The following is a 24750-nucleotide window of genomic DNA, read 5'->3' as shown; positions in this document are numbered from 1 at the left end:
TGGGGGCAGAGGTTGGGGCGCCGAGTAGGGGGAGGAGGAGGCTGGAGATAACGTGCTGTTTGTTTAGGATGGGCCGAAATCTCCAAGGAGTTAAATCATGTATGTGCCTCGGATTCACAAACACACTCGCGCCCAACACACCAGTGACAGGGGCTGGGGCTTCAAGATTAATTTCAGATTTGGCTGGTGGTTCTGGGCGGCCCAGGGACGAGTGTTTGGGAATTGTGGGCCGTGTATTGCCCGTGCGAGGTGGATGCTGAGCGAATAGGGAGGGGGCCCTTTTCCGCCTAGGTTCGGCCTCAGGAACCCGCTGCCTAGGACAGGGAGGGGGCCGGGTGGCGGCTGCGGGAGGCCCTGCGGGAGCCGGCGCCGAAGGATCGGGGCCCAAGTTGGCTGAGGCTCTGCCCAGGGTGGCCATGGCACGCGGAAGGTTTGAGGCGTCTAGTGTGTGTATGAATGTGCGAATGAGTGTGTGTGAGTATATGCGTGTGCGTGTTGGGGGGAGGGGACTCATCATCGCGCGTTTGTTTCTTAGAAGCTTTGGGGCGTGGAGCCAGAGAGAGCGAGCGGGGGCATCTGGCTGGCTGGTTCGGGGTCCAGGAGCCGCAGGGGAAAGGTGATCGATGGATGCCTGTTGGAGGTCTCGCGCCACCGGTGGGAAACCACGCGGCTTCGCAGCTGCTAGTAGGACTCAAAGGAGCGGGGCATGAGCGTTTAGACACGGAAAGAGGGACGCGGAGGTCACTTTAGAAGCACGAATTGAGAAGTTAGAAGTTGGGGGTGCTTTTTCTTGAAACTGAGAGAAGCGAGGAGTAGGGAAGAGTGAGTGGGCTGGGATGGATGAGAGAGCGGGTGGGAGGCCCTGACCTGGCCCGCCAGCGAGGCGCTCTCCAGAGGCGGCGGTGCTGAAATGCAGGGCGCGCCGGAGCTGGATGCGTGCACACGTGTTTATCCGGAGCTTGAGGATTGCGCGAGCCCTCCTGGGGAGGTTTAATGAGAACCACATTACAGCAGTAAAGACAGGGCGAGGTGGTTTAGGCTAAAAATATTCATCTTTAAACTTAAAAGGTGCGCTGAACTGGGATCGCTTGTTAAAAACCTCATGGAAAGAATATAGAACTACTTTGAGCAGAGGGCAAATCGGGTAGGCATATCTACACCATAGAAGGAGGGAGGCTGAGAAACAGCCATCCCTTCTTCACCATTCGTTCAGCTTTTAAAAGTCTTTTATTAAGAACCAATGCCAACTTGCCTGTTAAATAAGGACTTCTGTTCAAGCATCAGGGTAGACAAGAGCATCTCATCAGTCTTCTAAGGAATGTCAGTGCCCAGTGCCCTTTGATGCTGGTGTCTTCATCCCTTTCCTTCTTTTCCTGTCTGTCCATATGTCCTCTGGCAATTTATGTTGATGCACTTTACTCCTCTCCCTTGACCAGGCAATGACGGGTTTTCCTTTGGAACCAAGAGAAAGGAGGAGTAGGGAAGAGCCACTGGGCTGGGGATGAAACTCTGTGACTCTAAGAATCTTTGGTGACCCAGTGGGTACTACTCCTTTCATCCTGGAGCTATGAAATCCCACTTATTTTAGATTACAAGAGAAACAGATTTGGATTGAGAACCAAAAATTCTGTCCTGCAACTGAAGATTCTTTGTTAACAGTAATAAAGGCTTTTGTTAAGCAAACACTGACCTGCCAATTCTCCATGAGCTTCAAGGATAGACTATGTGGAAATAGGCCTGAGTTGCAGTGGAAGGGTTTAGATATAGAAAGGTGAAAAGGAGACTTTTGGCAGTAGCGATTATTTACTTGGTGTAAGAACTGAGGACCAGGGCAGAATGTCAACAAAGTCCTTTGCATGTCCATTAAAGTATAATTCAGAGAGCAACACAAAAAAAGGATATGATATGTTCACTCACTATGGCTTTAAGGAGCTTATTACCTAATGAAGAATTTAGCACATAAACAAGTAAAAATGAAGCAAGAATAAGAACACAAATACACATTAAACTATTTTTGGTAGAATCTCTTATGTGAATCTTTGAGCTCTGGATAAATTTTATAATTTATTTTTGTAGAGCAGTTCTGGTTAACAAAACTTTTTCATCTACGTTAAGTTACTTATTCCTATTAAAAACCTTATAAGAAATACATTATTACCTCTATTTTACAAATAAGAAACTGACAGAAGCCAAGTGACTTTCTCATGAACACACATGGAGAATAGGTGGCACTGAGACTTCAGCCTCATGTTCCTGATTCCTCTTGCAAAGACCTTCGTACTACAACAAAGGCTGCAGGAAGTGCCCACTCATCTTCTGACTGCAGAATTCCATGAACACTCTATTTTCATGAACCATAAACTAACAGAATTAAGTTGACCATCAACTAAGCGAGATTCCTATATATGCATTTCCTTAAGATCTTTGTCTCATCTCTAAAGAAACCAGTTATTTATTAACTATTTCCTCCTTTCAAATGGCTTTTAAAATTTTCTCTCTGACAACACAGAAATAATTAATACAACTAAATTATCAAACTTTTGGCCAGGCGTGGTGGCTCACTCCTACAATCCCAGCACTTTGGGAGGCGAAGATGGGCATATCACATGAGCTCAGGAGTTTGAGACCAGACTGGACAACCTGGTGAAGCCCCATCTCTACAAAAAATATAAAAATTAGCCAGGTATGGTGGTGCATGCCTGTAGTCCCAGCTACTCTAGAGGCTGAAGTGGGAGGATGGCTGAGGTGGGAGCCTGGGAGGCAGAGGTCACAGTATGCCGAGATAGCACACTGCACTCTATTCTAGGTAATACAGCCAGATTCTGTCTTTAAAAATTTTTTTTCAAACTTTCTTTAAGGTGACTGAAATTTGTAATAAATTTTTTTAAAAAACAGACACAAACAGGACTTTGAAATTAGACATTTTAAATAGAGCTCCTGTATCTTGAAATTCAATTTCTTACCAAAGGAAAAAGAGAAAGACTATAAACAAAAAGAGAAGTGGCATTCAAAACTAAAGACTCACTCTTCATTTTTGTAAAGTAGCACTTGTACAATTCTCAATATTTGTAAAATTTTTTAGAATGAAATTTTCTTTTACTCTGAAAGGGAAGCTGATATTATTTCTCCTATTTGAAGCTATAGAAACATACAGGAAAAAATAATATTTGTGAGAGATATTTGACACTTGTATACTCAACTGTAACTAAAATGCTTTCAGAATGAGTAAAAGTTTTTGGCAAAGTAAACCCATAAATGAATGATGTCATATCTCATGGGTCTGCCTCATTACATAAGAAGATAATGTGGAAGTTTTAAAAAATGTAACTGCTTAGTTTTTAAGTATGTAGAGATTATAATTTAATGTGGCTTTCTTTACATTTATAGCTATATTTGTCAATAAATCTACCACTGGGAAGTCAGAGAGAAAGTTTAAATAGAAAAGTAAGAAAATATAGCTCAGATTAATTTGGCTACTAAAAAAAACCCAGAGGAATTGGGGAATTTCATCACAGCAGAAATATTTCTAGCTATTTTTTGTATTTTTTCTGTTTTAATTTGTAGATATAGGGTCTTGCTCCGTTGCCCAGGCTGGAGAGCAGCAGCAGGGTCACGGCTTCCTGCAGCCTCAAACTCCTGTTTCTGCTAACTGTGGATTAAATCCAGGTGTACCTGACTCCAAAAACTATTTTCTTTTTACCGCGCTCTGATATTGTCTCCCAAAATTACCAAAGTCTAACATCTTTCCTCCCTTTAAGCCAGTCAGAGGTCTAATGCCTGACAGAGAGGGATGACCAGGTGGCAAGGAGTCAGTCATTCAGGTCAGGTGGTTAATACCAGGGAGAGCTTTCTGAAATAAGCTTCAGTGAGAACAATTGGAATTGGAAACTTATGGCAGCCGCTATTTTTGAAAATTAGTATTTCTTTGAAAAGTCATATTTCTTCAAAAAGATCCACAATACTGATAACTCAAATGGTACAAGATCTACTATAATCATTCTCCATGTACCCGAGCCTGTGGCATAGTAGAATTGCATGCTTAGGCTGGGTGCATGCTCACGGCCACCGCCTTCCTCCACAGCAATGGTCCCTCCACCAGCATCCAGGAGAATGTGACCAAAAAGAGGAGGGCATGTTGGCTGTGACAACCAGAAATGACCAAATTCAGTTCTCTTTCTGGGCTCAAACGGACCTTTCACCTCAGCCTCCTGTGCAGTTAGGACTACAGGCACCATGGGCACACCCTGGTGGCTAATGAAAAAAAATTCTTTTAGAGACAGGGTCTTGCTATTTTGCTGAGGCTGGTCTCCAACTCCTGACCTCAAGCAATCCTCCCACATCAGCCTCTCAAGTAACTGGGGTTATAGATGTGAGCCACTGCATCCAGCTGTATCCTACTTTTTAATAATTGTAAAATAAATGGATTTTCCAGTTTTTCTATTTCAAATTTTTTTTTTTTTTTTTTTTTTTTTGCTTTGAGCTGGATCATTTGAAGAGACGTAATCCAATTTTGTTCTTCTTAAAGGGTAATGAAGAGAGCCTTCTACTTGTTGCAGAATTGGAGATGCAGCCCCTATAGAACTGCTATAAATCAAGAAGCTGTTGAATGTGATCAAAATTCTTATATTATAAAAGTTATTTTTTTTTTTTTTTTTTTTGAGACGGAGTCTGGCTCTGTCACCCAGGCTGGAGTGCAGTGGCGTGATCTCGGCTCACTGCAAGCTCCGCCTCCCGGGTTTACGCCATTCTCCTGCCTCAGCCTCCCGAGTAGCTGGGACTACAGGCGCCGGCCACCTCGCCCGGCTAGTTTTTTGTATTTTTTAGTAGAGACGGGGTTTCACCGTGTTAGCCACGATGGTCTCGATCTCCTGACCTCGTGATCCGCCCGTCTCGGCCTCCCAAAGTGCTGGGATTACAGGCTTGAGCCACCGCGCCCGGCCTTATAAAAGTTATTAAGCACATGTGGTACTCTTTTCCTTTGTACCACTATCTAATTTGATCCTATCCTGCAAGGTAAACTGAATAATAGTATCCACTTTTACGATTGATAAGGCAGAGGTACATGTGTAAGTCACTGGGTCGAATTCATCAGCAAAAATCAGTATAGAACCTCTTTCTTTATATCTAGACTCTCTCACTCATGACGCTTCTTTTTTATTTCCTTATAATTGCAATAGCACCTATGAAAGAAGAAGCCATTTGAACTTAGCTGTCAACAAAGGGTCATGAGAACCTTACAAATTTTTTTCCTTGGCAACACAGACCTCCAACAAAATATATCCAACAAAGATATCTGTGTCTAACCCAAAAGGTCTTTCTTTTCTTAATACTCTTATGTTTTTCATTTAACTTTGTCATTAGAACGGGCTTTCCATAACTCCTCCAACTTCCTCCTTTCTTCTCACTCTTCTGTTACCTCAGCTAACACCTATTCATTCTTCGGATTTTAGCTTCAACGATAGTTTCTCAGGGAACCTCCACTGACTCCTAAATTAAGTCTGGCTACCCTGACATTTGTTCCCACATCACCTTATGTTTTCCAGGCCATAACTTTCATCTCATGTGTTTTATGGCTGCTTCCCATGGTAGACCTTAAGCTTTTTGAAGACAGAAACAATGCCTGGTGTCATCACTGATATATTTCCTAGTACCTAGCATGTAGTAGGATCTCCATAATAGTTGTTGAATAAATTTTTTAAATGAATGTATAGAATCTTGTTCCAGGCAGAGGAATCAGCCATGTACAAAGGCTAGGGTGAAGAGATAGAGACATAGAATAATAGAACAAGGAAAAGTTCAGGATGGCTCAAGGAGAAGGGGAGTGAGAGGTGAGACTAGAGAGGGGTAGTTGAATGTCTGAACAATTACGAAGGCTCCTAAGTCATTTTAAAGATTTTAGACTTTAGGCCGGGCACGGTGGCTCAAGCCTGTAATCCCAGCACTTTGGGAGGCCGAGACGGGCGGATCACGAGGTCAGGAGATCGAGACCATCCTGGCTAACACGGTGAAACCTTGTCTCTACTAAAAAATACAAAAAACTAGCCGGGTGAGGTGGTGGGCGCCTGTAGTCCCAGCTACTCAGGAGGCTGAGGCAGGAGAATGGCGTGAACCCGGGAGGCGGAGCTTGCAGTGAGCTGAGATCCGGCCACAGCACTCCAGCCTGGGTGACAGAGCGAGACTCCGTCTCAAAAAAAAAAAAAAAAAAAAAAAAAAAAAAAAAAGATTTTAGACTTTATCCCAATGACAATGAGAAGACATTGCATTGTTTTTAAAGTAAAGGGGTAACATAGCCATATCTTTAAATTATGATTTAATTAAATGTTTAATATAGATTGGTGAAGGGCAAGAATGTGGTGACCAGTTAGGCATGTGTTTCAGCAATAAAGGATTCAACCCAAAGAAGATGGTCACCTGGCCCAGGCTGGTGGTTTCTGGGATGGAGAATGTGTATCTGAACGTTATTTAGGAGGTAAAAGAGATCTTCATTTGGCCGGATGCGGTGGCTCACGCCTGTAACTGCAGCACTTGGAGAGGCTGAGGCAGGCAGATCACGAGGAGAGGAGATCGAGACCATCCTGGCTAACACAGTGAAACCCCGTCTCTACTCAAAATACAAAAAATTAGCTGGGCGTGGTGGCATGTGCTTGTAGTACCAGCTACTTGGGAGGCTGAGACAGGAGAATCGCTTGAACCCGGGAGGGAGAGGTTGCAGTGAGCTGAGATCGCACCACTGCACTCCAGCCTGAGTGACAGAGCAAGACTACATCTCAAAAAAAAAAAAAAAAAAGAGAGAGAGAGAGATCTTCATTTCGTGATGTGATGAGTGTGTGATGGTGAAGTAGTTCAGGGTAATTTGTAGGTTTCTATCCAAGGTGGATGAATAGAAAATGCTGGAGGAGAAGCAGGTTTAGGGGTTGGTGGGGAAAGTAAAGATTCGTACTTCTTACTTGAAAATTTTGGTAATATGTGTTCTAACCAAGCACTGATGTGACAGAATACCTAAATGCAAAGTTTCTTTGTGACCTGGGATGTCTGAGTCTTATAATGAAAGTTCCCAGTAGATTCCAGTTAGATTATTAAAATTTATTCATGCAAGAAAGATATAAAATTTATTAACAGTATGGAAATAAAATGCAAAAAGAAAGGTTTTCTGCTTTTTAAAAATATATATATAAAATGGAAGATAATCAATATCCTAAATTTGACTCTTTTTAATGTTGAGGCTGTAAAATTAGGAATAACTGATAGTAGTTCACAAAACCACTTTTGACTTGCCCACCACTCTGATGATGGCTGTGACATTACGCTTAAGTAGATGCTTGGGGCTGGGCATGTGGTTGATGCCTATAATCTCAATACTTTGGGATCACTTGAGCCCAGCAGTTTGAGACCAGCCTGGGCAACATGGTGAAACCCCATCTCTACTAAAAATATAAAAATTAGCTGGACATGGTGGCACGTGCCCATAGTCCTAGCTGCATGGGAGGCTGAGGTGGAAGGATCGCTTGAGCAATGGGAGGCTGACATGGAAGGATCGTCAGACCAAGGAGGTCAAGGCTGCAGTGAGTCATGATGACACCACTGCACTCCAGCCTGGGCAACAGAGTGAGACCCTGTCTCAAAGGAAAAAAAAAAAAGTAGCCAGGCGCAGCGGCTCCTGCCTGTAATCCCAGCACTTTAGGAGGTTGAAAGGGACCGATCTTGAGGTTAGGAGTTCAAGACCAACCTGGTCAACATGATGAAACCCCGTCTCTACTAAAAATACAAAAATTAGCCAGGGGTGGTGGCAGGCACCTGTAATCCCAGCTACTTGGGAGGCTGAGGCAGGAGAATTGCTTGAATCTGGGAGGTGGAAGTTGTAGTGAACCAAGATCTCGCCACAGCACTCCAGCCTGGGCAATAGAGCAAGACACCTTCTCAAAAAAAAAAAAAAAAAAAAGAGGTAGATGCTTGGGAATCCTACCTAATTTGTTGGTAAGTTGAAGGTACACAAGTGGTAACTCATGGATCACTCAAGGTGGTTTCACTAGCAGGAGCAGTGTCTGCTCATGACACAAGAATAATGGGCTGAAAAAGAAAATGTAGACATTTGTGTTCACACAAACTGTTGATCAGTTTACTTTTTTCTGCTGCACTGACTAACTGAACCTCATGTGAAAACAACCTAACCATGAGAGGCAAATCTTCTGTCTAGAATGTATTCCAAACTAAGCAATATGGTCTAATGAAGAACAGAGCTGATGTCCTAAGAGTCTTGAAATATTTATTTCAGTTTCTCTTCTCTTTTTGTTTTACTTGTTCCTATTCTATATTTCTAAGCCTTTCTGCTTAGAACTATCAGAATTAAGATAATTCAATTATTTCTCAAATCATTTGAATTATTGCTTAGTAGGAACATCCTTTGAAATGTTATGGGTGCCATATATAACATATAAACTTCCAATTTTAGATTAAGTCAAATGAACAGCCTAAAGTGTGAAGGCAAACTAAAAAGCATAACCTGCCAACATTCAAGTTTGAACCCCTCTGTTTCAAAGATATCCACAGACACAAGAGGCAAATGAAAAAGTAGACAGATAATATATTTATTTTGTTATTTTTCTATCGATAGGCAATAGTTTAAAAGTAATCCATGCATGACTGGAAGAGAGAATGAAAATCCAGTTTTGAAAGTGTTTCTTTGAAAAACTTCAAGTCTTAATTTTTCTATATAATTGTCGTCTTGGTCACCAGTACAGTGTCCTGAATGTGGTGGTGGTTTAGTTAATGTTTAATGATGCTGTAAAATACACTTTCTAGCACAGTTCTTGTTCACGCTTGGTTTTTGGATCATCCTGAATTGCTCAAAAAGATCCTAACTACACAAAGGAATGAAAAAATATTTTTTCAGGCAGGGTGTGGTAGCACATGCCTATAATCCCAGTGCTTTGAAGTCTAAAGCAGGAGAATTGCTTGCGCCTAGGAGTTCAAGGTTGTAGTGAGCCATTATCACAGCGCTGCACTCCATCCTGGGCAACCGAGCAAGATCTTGTCTTAAAAAAATTTTTTTAGCCGGGTGTGGTGGCTCATGCCTGTAATCCCAGCACTTTGGGAGGCCGAGACCGGCGGATCAGAAGGTCAGGAGATCAAGACCATCCTGGCTAACACGGTGAAACCCCGTCTCTACTAAAAATACACAAAAAACTAGCCAGGCGTAGTGGCGGGTGCCTGCAGTCCCAGCTATGCGCGAGGCTGAGGCAGGAGAACGGCGGGGACCCGGGAGGCGGAGCTTGTAGTGAGCCGAGATTGCGCCACCGCACTCCAGCCTGGGCGGTTGAGCAATACTCCGTTTCAAAAAAAAAAAAAAAAAATTTAAACATATTCAATACACAAAATTTTAGTTAAACAAAGGCATTTAAAATAATTCTTTAGGATTCAATGTTATAGACTAAGACCTGAGATATAGGAGTTCATTTGATAGAGAATTACATAACTTTATTTATGAATATGTTCCATATCTCAATATATGTCAATGCAGCATCAGTTTACAGGGAGGGAAGTTTTCCACTTCCAGAGATCTTCCAATTATAAGCACTCAATTGCATGGAACACATTTGCTTTTTTTGGATAGTTTGGCAGCTAGCCTCAGAAGTCTTTTAGCTTAAAAAGATCTTTCAGTGGTTTACGTGGTATGACCAAGGCCATCCTCCTGGTATTGGCTCCTTCCTCTTTTTACATCTTCCAGTGTCTCCATGATTTGTAAACTCTGCAGCAAAGGCAAATATTATAACCACTACCCGCATCATCATCTTCCCCATTATCATCCTGATCATGAAGCCACTTTATTTGAGCTTATTTAAACCATACTGCCATTAAGCTGTTTTTTATTAAATTTAATGCGTAATTCTCTTTAGCATTATACAAGTGAGCCAGCCAGGAAAATTCTTTTGATCATGGCAATAAGAGGTTAAGAGGAGGAAGTAGTGAGGGAGCAAGACTCTGAGGCTAACCCCTGGAAGTGATGGCAGCTAAATAGCAGTCTTTTTCTGTTTTTTCTCCTACATCAAATTGCCTCCACATGAGTAGACATGCTGCAACATATTGACCTCATTTAATATTTACCAGGCAGTAGAAGAGACAGTAAAGCATATTCCCTAGATAAGACTAAATGCTTATAGTTTTATTCTTGTTCCAGTTTCTTAGGCCAAAAACCTTGGACTAATGCTTAATTATTCCCTGTTTTGTACACATTATTTATGTCCAAATGTTTTGGAATCTCTTTATCTTCAAAATATAACTAAGACCAACCACCTCTCTCCATCTACATCCCTGGTGCAAGCCACTGTTATCTTTCATTTGAATTATTGCAATAGCCTCTTAACTGGTCTCTTTGCTTCCACTCTTGGTTGCAACACTCAATTCTTAACAAATAATCAGAGTGATCCTTTAGGCCGGACATGGTGGCTCACACCTGTAATCCCAGCACTTTGGGAGGCCGAGGCAGGTGGATCATGAGGTCACGAGATCGAGATCATCTTGGCTAACAAGGTGAAACCTCATCTCTACTAAAAATACAAAAAATTAGCCAGGCATGGTGGCACGTGCCTGTAGTCCCAGCTACTTGGGAGGCTGAGGCAGAAGAATCACTTGAACCTGGGAGGCGGAGGTTGCAGTGAGCCAAAATTGCACCACTGCACTCCAGCCTGGGCCACAGAGCGAGACTCCGTCTCAGTAAACAAATAAACAAAAAAAAACCAGAGCGATCCTTTCAAAATGTAAGCCAAATCTAAGTCAGATCATGTTGCTCCTTTGCTCCAAATCCTCCATAGCTCCATATCTCACTCAATCAAAGTCAAAGTCATCATCATGGCCTATAGACCTCCATGATCAGCCACCCTGCCCCCACCTCCACCCTAACACATCACTTCCACTTCATTCTTAGCTAACCTCACGGAACGTCCTTGCTTTGGCCTTACAGTCTTTGTGCTGAATGTTTCCTCTGCCTGGAATGCCCTTCCCCATGTAGCCCATGTCTCATTCGCTCCCCTCCTCCAATTCTCTGCTCAAATGTAACCTTCTCCTCATCGTCCACTTGGCAGATCCTACTCCCCTGATCATATAATTTAAAATCGCACCTCACACACTCCCAGTCCCTCTTATTCTGCTCTACTTATATCTTTTCTCTCTTGTGCTTATCACATTTAAACTAAGGATGTTATTTCTTGTTTTCTTATGCTTATTATTCAATGCCTGTCTCCCCAGCTAGAGCTCCTCAAGAGCAGAGATCTTAGTTTACTCTGCTCATTAATATATCTCAGGCTCCTAGGACAGTGCCTGCCACACAGTGAGTGCTCATTAAACGTTTCTTGAGGCCAGGTGTGGTGGCTCATGCCTGTAATCCCAGCACTTTGGGAGGCTGAAGTGGCTACATCACTGGAGGTCGGGAGTTTCATACCAGCCTGCAACATGGGGAAACCCTGTCTCTACTAAAAATTCCAAAAAATTTGCCAGCGTGGTGGTGCATGCCTGTAATCCTAGCTACTCAGGAGGCTGAGGTGGGACAATAGGAGGTGGAGGTTGCACTGAGCCTAGATCACGCCACTGCACTATAGTCTGGGTGACAGAACGAGACTCCATCTAAAAAAAAAAATGTTTTTTGAATGAGTAATGAGTGACATGTTAGATTCCTCATCTCAAGTCTATGGTAGACTTACTGGCAGGAAGGGTAGAGTCAGGAGGGCTCTATGGCTATTGATCTCTAGCAGAGATAACAAACTAAACAAAGCAATTGAAGTGAAAAGTGTTACAAAAGAGGTGAGAATGAGGTAAAGTAGGAGCATGGAGGAAATTACCACTCTGGACATGGTAGATGGGCCATTAGAGCAGGTGTTAGTGAGAGTTTGAGCTTGAAAGTTAAAGCTGCCGAGTGGACAGAATAGAAAAAGGCATTCTTGGCTGGGCGTGGTGGCTCATACCTGTAATCCCAGCACTTTGGGAGGCCAAGGTGGGAGGATTGCTTGAGCCCAGGATTTGGAGACCAGCCTGGGCTTTATAATGAGACCCCATCTCTACAAAAATTTAAAAAATTAGCTGGGTGTGGTGGCATGTGCCTGTAGTCCCAGCTACTTGGGAGGCTGAGTTGGGGGGATCACTTGAGCCCAGAAGTTCAGGACCAGCCTGGGCAACAAAGCGAGACTTCATCTCTTTAAAAAAAAAAAAAAAGGAAATTAAAAAAAAGAGAGAGAGAGAGAGAATGACATTCTGGGAAGAGAGCGGGATATGTGTGGAAGCCTCAACAGCATGGCACATTAAGGAATTTCCAGGGAACTTGCTAGAGTGCAGGTGGGCAAGGGAGGGAAGGACAGGAGATGAGAGAGCCAGAAAACAGGTTGGGAGGGGGACAGTGCCAAGGGTTCAGATCTGACCCAGCATTTTTTTTAGCAGGCCTCAAAAGGTGATGGACAAAGGAGTACACGGCAGATGTTGGACCTGCATCCCAAATGTCAATGTTCCCTTTGTTAGCAGTTCAGTAGGGAGCTGCCATTGTGATTTTTTTTTTTTTTTTTTTTTTTTTTGAGACGGAGTCTCACGCTGTTGCCCAGGCTGGAGTGCAGTGGCGCGATCTCGGCTCACTGCAAGCTCCGCCTCCCGGGTTCCCGCCATTCTCCTGCCTCAGCCTCCTGAGTAGCTGGGACTACAGGCGCCCGCCACCGCGCCCGGCTAATTTTTTTTTGTATTTTTAGTAGAGACGGGGTTTCACTGTGGTCTCGATCTCCTGACCTTGTGATCCGCCCGCCTCGGCCTCCCAAAGTGCTGGGATTACAGGCTTGAGCCACCGCGCCCGGCCTCATTGTGATTTTATCTAAACATTTTAAAGTTATTATTTCTGTATCACTCTTTGAAATGAAGAGGATTTTTTCTTTTTCTTTCTTTTCATGATTTTATTTATTTACTTATTTTTTATTTTTATTTTTTGAGATGGAGTCTCACTCTGCTGCCCAGGCTGGAGTGCAGTGGTGCTGTCTCAGCTCACTGCAATCTCCGCCTCCCAGGTTAAAGTGATTCTCATGCCTCAGCCTCCAGAGTAGCTGGGACTACAGGCGTCTGCCATCATGCTCGGCTAAATTTTTTTTTTTTTGTATTATTTTTATAGACACAGGATTTTACCGTGTTGCCCAAGCTGGTCTTGAACTCCTGACCTCAGGTGATCTGCCTGCCTCAGCCTCCCAAAGTGCTGAGATTACAGGGGTGTGCCACCATGCCCAGCCACGATTTTATTATTTTCTGAAATGGAACCATTATACACTGCATAAAGTATATCTGTCGATGAAATACACAAGTGAGAAATTATATTGCTGTACAACCCACCAAAATAACAACAAATCAGCAAAAAAGTCACTCCCGTGATTTGTTCTTGCCTAGGATCTAGATTTTACTGTGCTTCACTGGAATGCCCCTGTTGCTCAAGTATTCCCAGATTTGGTGAACTCGGTTCACCCTAGTTTTATCTTCCATGATTTTATGGGATTTGGATATGTGCCTGCTTTCTTCTCCACAGGCTTAATTGTCTGAAAAGTAAGCACTGTGGAGATCCTGTCTTTTGACACTTGTTTTTAGCTCTAATCCTGGAGGTCTTGATCAAGTGTATTTCTGTTCTTATAAAACTATGGTTCTGGCTGGGCAGTGGCTCACACCTGTAATCTCAGCACTTTGGGAGGCTGAGGTGGGAGGATCCCTTGAGGCCAAGGGTTCAAGACCAGCCTGGGCAGCATAGGGAGATCCCATCTCTACAGCAAATTTAAAAATTAGCCAAGTGTGGTGGTGTGCATCTGTAGTCCTAGCTACTCTGGAGGTTGAGGTGGGAAGATGGCTTGCGCCCATGAGGTTGAGGTTGCAGTGAGTCATGATCATGCCACTGTGCTCCAGCCTGGGTGACAGAGAGAGACTCTGTCTTAAGAAAACAAAAACAAAAATATATCATTCTCCATGACTATTGAAATTATTTACCATTTAAAAGACTCAATAAAGTGACACGATGGTAAGGGGTTGGGTTTTCTGATGCTTTATTTATTTTTTAAATTTAAATTTAATTTATTATTATTTTTTATTTTTAGAGACAAGGTCTCACTATGTTGCCCCATCTGGCCTCAAATTCCTGGGCTAAAGTGATCCTCCTGTCTCAGCCTCCCAAAGTGCTAGGATTACAGGTGTCAGCCACCGTGCCCAGCCAATGCTTTATTCTTCAACATTTTTCCAACCCTTCATCTTAGTGCCCACAGAGAGGTGGAATACTTCCTCCACGGAGCACTGAGATGAAACTACATCCATGACTATTCATATTCCTTTTCAAATATTTATGTGCAGATATTTAGCAAATATTTAGCAGTGCATAGCTCATCACATGAACTACAAGATCTTTAAAAGAAGACTTTTTTTTAAAAAAAGAGACCTGTCGTTCATGTTAAATTAAAATTAAGACAATAAATATTATACATATAAATTCAAGCCATAATTGCTTCATTTTCCATGAACCAATCTTGCTAAGCACTATTTAAAAGTTATTTACTTGTTATACCCCAGGGAATCAAAATTTATAGATAATGTATCAGGTTCTCTTGCTGTTAACAATGTTGACAAAAAATGGATAAAGGCCCCAGTTTTTCCTACCACTCCATTTTTTCTGTTTATATGGAAATTAATAAACTGAATGGCTGTTGATCTGGGAATATACTTAGTCTCCTGGAGGCTTATCTTTCTCATTTGTAAAATAGTGTGATTGATATAACTCAAGGTTGACAAACTATGGCCTGCAGGCTGTATGTGGCCAGCTACCTGATTTTGTAAGGCCTGCGAGCTAAGGATGGCTTTTTACATTTTTAAATGGCTGAAAAAAAATGTAAAATCACAATAATATTTTGTGACACATATAAATTTCATAAAATAAAATTTTAGTATTCATAAAGTTTTATTGGCACATAGCCACTCTCATTTCACGTATGTATTATCTCTGGATGTTTTTACACTGAAACAACAGAGGTGAGTGGTTGTGACAGAAACTTTATGGACTGCAAAATCAAAAGCATTTACTCTCTGGACATTTACAGAAAGCTTGCCAACCCCTGGTATAACCTACCTCTGGGTGTTGGAATGGAAATATCTAAAATGTTCTTAAAATAGGAAGTGCTGTTGAAGTCCATTACCCAGAGGAACTGTTTGACGAACAATTTTCAGTGTAAACTAAATCTCTAAAAAGACTCATTTAAGCAGCAAATGTACTTTCAATTTCATAATTGTAATTTTTCTGGCTGACTGCGTAAATGGCCATGTTCATGGCGGGGATGATTTTCTGGCGTTTGGTTTACAGTGGACATTGATTCACCACACTCTGGCTAACGTTGGACATTTATCTGCTGTTGAACATTAGGTATACTTTCTCAGAACACATTTATCCTTTTCTTGTTTCATAGCTACCTCCTTCTTTAAATTTAATACCTTCTATACCTTATATTTGAGGATTAGAAAATTAGCACTCCAATTGCATCAGGCTTTTACATGGTGCTCGGGCAGTCATATCTAGTTTTTCTGCAGCACCTCACTTCCCTCCGAACATTGATAGCACTTGGTTTGTACCTCTCTTATAGCACTTAGCACATTGTGCTGTGGGTTGTAGCTATTTCTGTCCATGCCTCATATTATCCATCAGATATAAGCTCTAGGCAAGGTCATGTGGGTTTTTTTGTATCTCCTAGGGTGCCTAGCACCGTGTTCTAGGAACATGGAGATACTTTAAATATTTAGCAAATGAATGAATGATTAAACTGTTAGGAATATTCAAAATCTCAACATCTAGGCAAAATAGATGATCAGAAAAAAAGGCAAGCATTTAGGAACCAGAAAATACAGGAAAACAGAGATTCAAGCAAGACAGGACTGAAAAAACAGGACAGATAGCAAACACGAGGTGCCAGTGACTTAGGGACTTCAAAATCAAGATAATTCTTGCCTCAAGATGGAAAAGCTCATGCTTCTTCCCAGATATCCACAGTGGGAACTGCAAGTCACGTTTGGGAGCTATGAAGTGTGCAACTTGGCAGGAGTGAAAAATACGGAGTCAAGTGTCCACTGGACACTTCAGGCAGGTGCATGGGACATGCAGGAACGATTCTTCAGTGAGGCAAAAGTAGGTTTAAGAGTGGCAGATCAAGCCAGGTGCGGAGGCTCACACCTATGATTCCAGCACTTTGGGAGGCTGAGGCTGGTGGATCACTAGGTCAGGAGTTCGAGACCAACCTGACCAACATGGTGAAACCCCATCTGTACTAAAAATACAAAAATTAGCCAGGCCTGGCAACACACGCCTGTAATCCCAGCTACTCAGGAGGCTGAGGCAGGAGAATCGCTTGAACCCAGGAAGTGGAGGTTGCAGTGAGCTGAGATCTCACTACTGCACTCTAGCCTAGGTGACAGAGCAAGACTCTGTCTCAAAAAGAAAAAAAAAAAAGGAATGACAGAGCAGTTGAGTTTCTTTTTTATTCAGTCACAGTTTGAAAAAAGTTTTGGGCACATGGCACCTAGTGAAGTGAAGCTTTGTAAACTACTTACTGTACTTTGAGCAGACCAAACAAAAACCATTGGTTTATCAATTAAGTTTGCATCTTCAGAAATCACAGAATCTCTGTTTGAAGCAGATTTCAAAATTGTGCAGATAGTCTTCCAGTTCTGAAATCCCTTTTAAAACATCTTTACAAGTATCTGTCCAATCTCTTCTTGAGATCTTTCAGGTCCAGAGAATGCACTATTTTCCAAAGCAGCCAAATAGCATTTGGCACAATTGCACTTTTTTCAAGATTGTCCCTTCTATCAAGCTGACACTGGGCTTCTGAGACTCCCATGTGTTGGACCTAGTTCTTTTCCTCAAGATCCATGCAGCAAGTTTAATCTATCTTCCACTGAGAGACATTCAAATAGGTGGAGACAGCTACTCTGTCCCAGCACCCTTCTCTTTCGGCTTCACAAGCTCTAGTTCTTTTTATCTGGATGTCATTACATTCCCAGTCTTCATAGCATTCTGTCTTATCTCCTTTAAACATACCTTCATTGTCTACATCCCTCTATTCAATTCAATTTGTGATGCTGCATTCTGATGTGGCCTGATTGTGCTGTCTTATCTATCATTGAACTTAGCATAGTGAGTAATCCCTTTATTTATGGCACTCTCTCTCTTCCTAAATGAATCAAGTTAGGTAAGCTATAGCTACTTGCATGATAAAATGTCCTGACATTCTGAAAAATTTGTCATTTGGTGGAGTAACTGCTAAGCTATTCCAATTTATTAAAAAGTCTGACTGGTGTATTGTCAAGATGTGGTACCTTCCAGAACTTTGGGGGTCAGAGCACATACTTAGTTGTGTGAGATGTCAACCACACACTGGGAATAACATCCTGCCTTTGGAATAGCAAAGACACTTTGCACGTTCCCAGGCAGGGCTGAGACTAAGCGTTTCTGAATTCTGGAATTATCAAGTTTGTTTTTAGATATTTCACTGAAAGGGCTGTTATTTTTAAAACAAGTTCTCTTGGAGTGAGACCTTGTCTCTACAAAAAACAAAAAACAATAAAACTAAAAAGAGTTCTGTTGAAAGCTCCAATCAACTCTTGTCCATGTCTTAAAATCTCAGTTTTGTCAAGCTCCTCCCTCCTGGCCATGTGGTAGACGCTTCCCTGTTCCCAGGGCTCCCATGTAAGCGGCTAAATGACCTTGTTCCCTGCAATGATGACTTTGTCCCAACAGAGGTGGATAGTGTCATATTTACATTGGTTGAAGTGGAATCTTTTAAAAACCAAATAATAAAAAAGCCATTTTTTCTTATGAAAAATTCTAAACATACGCAAAAATAAACAGAACAATACAACAATGAACTTGATGTACTTATCACCCAGCTGCAATAATTATCAATTCCGTCCTCATTTTGATGTGCTGATACCCCTACCCACTTCCCGATCCTTGCCCTATATTATTTTGAAGCAAATCCTAGAATCCTATTGTCTCGAAGGTGAGATCCTTTCTTTCATTATTATTATTTTTTTAAGACAGAGTCTTGCTCTGTCACCCAGGCTGGAGTGCAGTGGTGCCATCACAGCTCACTGCAGCCTTGACCTCCTGGGCTCACGTGAGCCTTCCACCTCAGCCTTCTAAGTAGTTGGGACTACAGGCACATTCAACCAAGTCTGGCTAATTTTTGTATTTTTTGTAGAGATGCGGTTTCACCATGTTGCCCAGGCTGGTCTCAAACTCCTGGGCCCAAATGATCATCCCACCTCGTCCTTCCAAAGTCCTGGGATTACAGGCTTAAACTACCGCGCCTGGCCTGAGATCCTTTTAGTTGGTACATAATTTCTTTTCTGTCTATCTGACCTGCATTTACAGACAGGATGTTTTTCCTCCCCATTTTGCATTTTTTGCTTGACCATTTGGGTTGCAGACAGGACTGGTAAGGGAAGATGTCTAATTCCGATCTTTGAGCAGATATAATAATGCTTCCACTCTAGACCAACAGCGGGTGACAATTTAGCATTGACATTGCCTGTAAAGCATTGTCTTTCACATCTTTCTCATATCATGAGGGGCCTCCAAGGCTTCCCTCCAGAGTAGAGCTCCTACTGGACACAATGGGCCATTCTTCCCGTGAAATGGAGCATTTAGTTCTCTATCTTTTCAAAGCCATGAATGTCTGTGTTAGAAGATGTTCCTATATCAGTGGTTTTCAACTTGGAGCCCCTCAACAGCCAGCGTTTCTCATCAGTCAGAAAAAGGGTCTGGGAAATGCTTCCAGTATTTCTAAGCATATGCATTCCCCCTCAATATGGCACAGGCTAACTAAGTATAATATTACATTTCTAAGACTGGGTACAGTGGCTTACGCCTATAATCCCAGCACTTTGGGAGGCCAAGGCGGGTGGATTACCTGAGGTCAGGAGTTCAAGGTCAGCTTGGCCAACATGGTGAAACCCCGTCTCTACTAAAATACAAAAATTAGCCGAGTGTGCACCTGTGGTCTCAGCTACTCAGGAGGCTAAGGCAGGAGAATCACTTGAACCTGGGAGGCAGAGATTGCAGTAAGCTGAGATTGCGCCACCATACTCCAGCCTGGGCAACAATGTGAGACTCCATCTCAAAAAAAAAAAAATTACATTTCTGGGCTTTTGCCTGAATTATTATCAGTTTGGTGAGATAAACTCCTGCTGATCAGGAGTACTAATGGGTAGTTATAGATATCTTTGATGAACAAAAATAGGGACCTTTTTTCTTCTATTTCTTCGCAAGAGGAGAAAAATAATTAAACAAATCCTGTTTGGTGACAAGGTTGTCTCCTGTAATAGCATTTGAATTCTTGGCTTCTGTCTGGCCTGACTTTAACCCCCCGTAAAGAATTGAAATAAAGTCCTTCTTACTGATTCCCTAATCCTTCTCTTATGCTGCATTAAATCAACTTTTCAATGTGTATTGTCATGCAATTTTGTTATCATTTGCATTTAAATGTAGTGAATAAAGAACTCCCTGCTGAACCCCTTGTGGAATGTTTAAACCCAACATCCCAGTTTGCCCAGTAAATCATATGGCTATGAATATTCATTAAAAAGGCCTGAACAACTTCTCCATGTGGAATTTGCCCTTTGCACTGCACTTGCTTTGTTACGATTGGTTCTTTGTGGTTTCATCTGTTGTTGTACTGAGCTCTCACAGTGGATGGAAGGAATGGTGGGGAGGTGGGTAAGGGCAGTTTCCTGAGTGGGGACTCCCCATGGCTACTGAGATGTTTTAGTGCCATTTTTTTGGGGGGGGTTATTCTTCTTCACTTGTCCCTTCCCCCAACTTAATAGAACCCACAGTAATTTACACACACACATTTCTTTTACATGCAAATTGACTTATTTCAGGCTATTGCGATTAAACATTTTTTTGTTGTTGTTTAAAGAAACTGAGAAACGACATGTTTCTGCAGTCTTGAAAAGTTTGGGAGGGAGGAAATAGGAATAAGATATGATGTTGTTTGGCTGGGCGCAGTGGCTCATGCCTGTAATCCTAGCACTTTGGGAGGCCGAGGCCAGTGGATCACCTGAGGTCAGGAGTAGGAGACCCGCCTAGCCAACATGGTGAAACCCCGTCTCTACTAAAAATACAAAAATTAGCTGGGCGTGGTGGTGGGCATCTGTAATCCCAGCTACTCAGGAGGCTGAGGCAGGAGAATTGCTTGAACCTGGGAGGCGAGATCAAGTCCTTGTACTCCACCCTGGGTGACAAGAGCGAAACTCCATCTCGGAAAAAAAAAAAAAAGACATGATGTTGTTTATGCATGACATGATGTTTTACTGCATGACAGCAGCTTTGGGGTAAAGTCCAATCTGCAGAGATTAAAGGAATGGGCAAGAGGAAAGAAAAACCAACTTGTCAATTAGGTGATACTCAGCTTCCTTTCCCCTCCCTTTTTGAATTATCCCCAGAGGTTACCTGTCGAAAGACCTTTGTGGGAAATTACAGATACTCCTCCTGCCTTGAGGGAGTGGAACAGGGAGCAGCAGTGGCCTGACATTCTGAAAAAATTTTTTGGCCTGTGTTGTGAGTAACTCTGAGTATCCCCTCCGATAAATAATCACTATAAATTAACATGTGAACTAATATTTATCAAGCATGTTAACAAAAAAACAATCAAATGGGTCAGAATCTAGTTTAAAGAGAGTTTATTCGAGTGCAGAGTTTGAGGATAGCCACCTGGAATGCACAGATTTCCGAAAATGGAAGTCAGTATTCTGAAGCATAGAAGTTTGAAATCATTTATACAGACAAATTTTAGGGAAGGCTAACAAAATTTCAACATCTTTCTATATAAGTCTTAATGCATAGTTACAACTACTGGATTAGTAAAGATGGTCTTATTCTTTTAGGAAAGATATTTGACTTTCCACAATGAAGATTTGACAGTCGTAGGGTCTTTGGCACCACCTGAGTCTGAGTTAGGTTCAGGACAATAAAGGAGGCAGTTAATCTATAACAAAGATCAACTATTTGAAGGGAAGGAGGTCTGATCTCTGGTCTCTCCCAGTCATTTAAGAACAAGAACAAAGAAGAAGAGAGTCAGCCTATAATCTAAGATATAGAAGTTGCAAACATGCTATGTGACTCAGTCTCTAGGGCTTAACTACCTTCTTAGCATTTTTTTAAAATTATACTTTAAGTTCTAGGGTACATGTGCACAACGTGCAGTTTTGTTACATCTGTATACATTTCTTCACAAGGCCTGTCATGGGGTGGGGTGAGGGGGGAGGGATAGCATTAGGAGATATACCTAATGTAAATGAAGAGTCAATGGGTGCAGTCACCCCATGACAGGCCCCAGTGTGTGATGTTCCCGATCCTGTGTACAAGTGTTCTCATTGTTCAGTTCCCACCTATGAGTGAGAACATGCAGTGTTTGGTTTTCCATCCTTGTGATAGTTTGCTGAGAATGATGGTTTCCAGCTTCATCTGTGTCCCTACAAAGGATATGAATTCATCCTTTTTTATGGCTGCATAGTATTTCATGGTATATATATGCCACATTTTCTTAATCCAGTCTATCATTGATGGACATTTGGGTTGGTTCCAAGTCTTTGCTATTGTGAATAGTGCTGCAATAAACATACGTGTCCATGTGTCTTTATAGTAGCATGATTTATATTCCTTTGGGTATATACCCAGTAATGGGATTGCTGGGTCAAATGGTATTTCTGGTTCTAGATCCTTGAGGAATCGCCACACTGTCTTCCACAATGGTTGAACTAGTTTACAGTCCCACCAACAGTGTAAAAGTTTTCCTATTTCTCCACATCCTCTCCAGCACCTGTTGTTTCCTGACTTTTTAATGATCGCCATTCTAACTGGTGTGAGATGGTCTCTCATTGTGGTTATGATTTGCGTTTCTCTGATGGCCAGTGATGATGAGCATTTTTTCATGTGTCTGTTGGCTGCATAAATGTCTTCTTTTGAGAAGTGTCTGTTCATATCTGTTGCCTACTTTTTGATGGGGTTGTTTGATTTTTTCTTGTAAATTTGTTTAAGTTCTTTGTAGATTCTGGATATTAGCCCTTTGTCAGATGGGTAGATTGTAAAAATTTTCTTCCATTCTGTAGGTTGCCTTTCACTCTGATGGTAGTTTCTTTTGCTGTGCAGAAGCTCTTTAGTTTAATTAGATCCCATTTGTCAATTTTGGCTTTTGTTGCCATTGCTTTTCGTGTTTTAGTCATGAAGTGCTTGCCCATGCCTATGTCCTGAATGGTATTGCCTAGGTTTTGTTCTAGGGTTTTTATGGTGTTAGGTCTAACATTTAAATCTTTAATCTATCTTGAATTTACTTTTGTATAAGGTGTAAGGAAGGGATCCAGTTTCAGCTTTCTACATATGGCAAGCCAGTTTTCCCAGCACCATTTATTAAATAGGGAATCCTTTCCCCATTTCTTGTTTTTGTCAGGTTTGTCAAAGATCAGATGGCTGTAGATGTGTGGTATTATTTCTGAGGGCTGTGTTCTGTTGCATTGGTCTATATCTCTGTTTTGGTACCAGTACCATGCTGTTTTGGTTACTGTAGCCTTGTAGTATAGTTTGAAGTTAGGTAGCATGATGCCTCCAGCTTTGTTCTTTTGGCTTAGGATTGTCTTGGCAATGCAGGCTCTTTTTTGGTTACATATGAACTTTAAAGTAGTTTTTCCAATTCTGTGGAGAAAGTCATTGGTAGCTTGGTGGGAGTAGCATTGAATCTATAAATTACCTTAAGTAGTATGGCCATTTTCACAATATTGATTTTTCCTATCCATGAGCATGGATTGTTCTTCCATTTGTTTGTGTCCTCTTATTTCATTGAGCAGTGGTTTTTAGTTCTCCTTGAAGAGGTCCTTCACATCCCTTGTAAGTTGGATTCCTAGGTATTTTATTCTCTTTGAAGCTATTGTGAATGGGAGTTCACTCATGATTTGGCTCTCTGTTTGCCTGTTAATGGTGTATAGGAATGCTTGTGATTTTTGCACATTGATTTTGTATCCTGAGACTTTGCTGAAGTTGCTTATCAGCTTAAGGAGATTTTGGGCTGAGACAATGGGGTTTTCTAAATATACAATCATGTCATCTGCAAAGAGGGACAATTTGACTTCTTCTTTTCCTAACTGAATACTCTTTATTTCTTTCTCCTGCCTGATTGCCCTAGCCAGAACTTCCATCACTATGTTGAATAGGAGTGGTGAGAGAGGGCATCCCTGTCTTGTGCCAGTTTTCAAAGGGAATGTTTCCAGTTTTTGCCCATTCAGTATGATATTGGCTGTGGGTTTGTCATAAATAGCTCTTATTATTTTGAGATACATCCCATCAATACCTAGTTTATTGAGAGTTTTTAGCACGAAGGGCTGTTGAATTTTGTTGAAGGTGTTTCCTGCATCTATTGAGATAATCATGTGGTTTTTGTCTTTGGTTCTGTTTGTATGCTGGATTATATTTATTGATTTGCATATGTTTAACCAGCCTTGAATCCCAGGGATGAAGCCAAATTGACAATGGTGGGAATCAAATTGCTTTTTGATGTGCTGCTGGATTTGGTTTTCCCATATTTTATTGAGGATTTTTGCATCCATGTTCATCAGGGATATTGGTCTAAAATTCTTTTTTTTTGTTGTGTCTCTGCGAGGCTTTGGTATCAGGATGATGCTGGCCTCATAAAATGAGTTAGGGAGGATTCCCTCTTTTTCTATTGATTGGAATAGTTTCAGAAGGAATGGTACCAGCTCCTCTTTGTACCTCTGGTAGAATTCGGCTGTGAATCTGTCTGGTCCTGGACTTTTTTTGGTTGGTAGGCTGTTAATTATTGCCTCAGTTTCAGAGCCTGTTATTGGTCTATTCAGGGATTCAACTTCTTCCTGGTTTAGTCTTGGGAGAGTGTATGTGTCCAGGAATTTATCCATTTCTTCTAGATTTTCTAGTTTATTTGCATAGAGGTGTTTATAGTATTCTCTGATGGTAGTTTGTATTTCTGTGGAATTGGTGGTGATATCCTCTTTATCATTTTTTATTGCATCTGTTTGATTATTCTGTCTTTTCTTCTTTATTAGTCTTGCTAGCAGTCTATCAGTTTTGTTGATCTTTTCAAAAAACCAGCTCCTGGATTCATTGATTTTTTTGGAGGGTTTTTTGTGTCTCTATCTCCTTCAGTTCTGCTCTGATCTTAGTTATTTCTTGCCTTCTGCTAGCTTTTGAATGTGTTTGCTCTTGCTTCTCTAGTTCTTTTAATTGTGATGTTAGGGTGTCAATTTTAGATCTTTCCTTCTTTCTCTTGTGGGCATTTAGTGCTATAAATTTCCCTCTACACACGGCTTTAAATGTGTCCCAGAGATTCTGGTATGTTGTATCTTTGTTCTCATTGGTTTCAAAGAACATCTTTATTTCTGCCTTCATTTTGTTATGTACCCAGTAGTCATTCAGGAGCAGGTTGTTCAGTTTCCATGCAGCTGAGCAGTTTTGAGTGAGTTTCTTAATCCTGAGTTCCAGTTTGATTGCACTGTGGTCTGAGAGACAGTTTGTTATAATTTCTGTTCTTTTACGTTTGCTGAGGAGTGCTTTACTTCCAACTATATGATGAATTTTGGAATAAGTGGGATATGGTGCTGAGAAGAATGTATATTCTGTTGATTTGGGGTGGAGAGTTCTGTAGATGTCTATTAGGTCTGCTTGGTGCAGAGCTGAGTTCAATTCCT

At 41.6% G+C, this 24750-nt stretch overlaps 1 protein-coding gene across 1 annotated transcript in view; it reads left to right on the top strand.

Annotated features, from left to right (window-relative positions):
- Window positions 1-24750, top strand: part of LOC105484565 (nicotinamide nucleotide adenylyltransferase 2) — a 175946-nt gene that overhangs the window by 565 nt on the left and 150631 nt on the right. The window lies entirely within an intron of this gene.

Source organism: Macaca nemestrina, chromosome 1 (genome assembly GCF_043159975.1).
Source record: "Macaca nemestrina isolate mMacNem1 chromosome 1, mMacNem.hap1, whole genome shotgun sequence".
Lineage (NCBI taxonomy): Eukaryota > Metazoa > Chordata > Mammalia > Primates > Cercopithecidae > Macaca > Macaca nemestrina.
This window is presented reverse-complemented; position numbering and strand designations above follow the sequence as displayed.